This window comes from Oryctolagus cuniculus, chromosome X, assembly GCF_051225735.1.
Source record: "Oryctolagus cuniculus isolate XC-2025 breed Fujian yellow rabbit chromosome X, ASM5122573v1, whole genome shotgun sequence".
NCBI lineage: Eukaryota > Metazoa > Chordata > Mammalia > Lagomorpha > Leporidae > Oryctolagus > Oryctolagus cuniculus.
Genome location: NC_142888.1, coordinates 81,574,577 through 81,575,892, shown reverse-complemented (window position 1 = coordinate 81,575,892; position 1,316 = coordinate 81,574,577). Strand labels below are relative to the sequence as shown.

General features: G+C 42.8%; 1 non-coding gene across 1 annotated transcript; it reads right to left on the bottom strand.

Moving 5' to 3' along the window:
- Positions 1-498: 498 nt before the first annotated feature.
- Positions 499-708, bottom strand: LOC127485096 (small nucleolar RNA U3). The gene has a single exon (XR_007912274.1). It is a non-coding gene; the product is annotated as a small nucleolar RNA U3 (small nucleolar RNA).
- Between the last annotated feature and the right edge of the window lie 608 nt (positions 709-1,316).

Below are 1,316 nucleotides of genomic sequence, written 5' to 3'. Positions count from 1 at the left end.
AAACAGCTATTCTAGAAAAGAAATGACAGTTATCCAGTGGAAAAGTGGAAAGAGTGATTCCAGAGTGACAAGAATTATTAGTTATTAAAGAGCAGGACACGTTTAGGGAACAGACACTCAGAAATTTGGCAACGCTCTCAGAGGACATATGAAGTAGGGTGGCAGGAGAGGCTATCAGGTCATGTAGAGGTCAGATTAGTAAAGATAGTGCTAAAGAGTGGGACCTTCACAAGAATGAAGACAGAAGCTACTGAAGGAGTTTAAATAAGCCAATGCCAAGATCAGATGGGTACTTTAAGAGAGATTATTTATTGGCTTGATAGTGGGTGGCTAATCTGAAGCAGTAAAGATCAGACCTCTCAAAGCGCCACAAAGGCTAAATTCAGTTCCATTTTACTAAGTTCCTTGCTATAATAAAGAATATAGAAAAGAAAGACGTCACACAAAGTATAAACTGTTGAACGAATACCTGTTTATGTTGTTGTCGTTGTTGTTGTTACCACTCAGACTGCATCCTCCCCCTCTTGCTCTTGGAGGAAGAGAAGACCCATCATCAATTGCAGATGGTGGCCAATGAGGTAACACAGAGCCGGCTTTATGCTCAGAGGAGGATGCTGTGCCTCCTCCTCATGGCTTCTGGTGCTCTACACATCCAGAGGAACTTCTCTAGTAGTGAACTACATATATGAACCCTGAAAGTATATTCTTAGAATGAATGTCTTTAACAAATTAACAATTTAAACCCACAGAAGACAATCTCAGTGACTGTTTCTGTGATCTCATTTGGCAATGTTGTAGATGTAGGTAGGAAGCCCAGGGTACTCTCCATCACTCAATCTTTGTTTTTTTTTTTTTTTTTTTTACAAAGATATGTGGTCAAACCACTTTTTAAAAAAAGATTTACTTGTTAATTTGAAAGAGTTACACACACACACACACACACACACGGGGTGGGGGGAGGAGAGAGAGAGGGCGAGAGAGAGAGTTCTCCATCGGCTAGTTTACTCCCTAGATGACCCTGATGGTCAGAGCTGGGATGGTCAGAGCTGGACCAGGACAAATCTGGGAGCCAGGAACTCTATCTCCTACTTGGCAAGGCCCAAGTATTTGGGCCATACCCTGCTGCCTTCCCAGGCACTGTAGAAAGAAGTTAAATCAGAGACAGAGCAGTCAGGACTCAAACCAGCACTCCAATAGGGAATGCCAGCATTGCAGGTGGCAGCTTAAGTTGCTGCACCACAATGCCAGCCTCAAGTCTCAGTTTTATGGCAACAGGAATAAGAATGTGTTTGGAAGGACGGAGTGAGATAGCATCT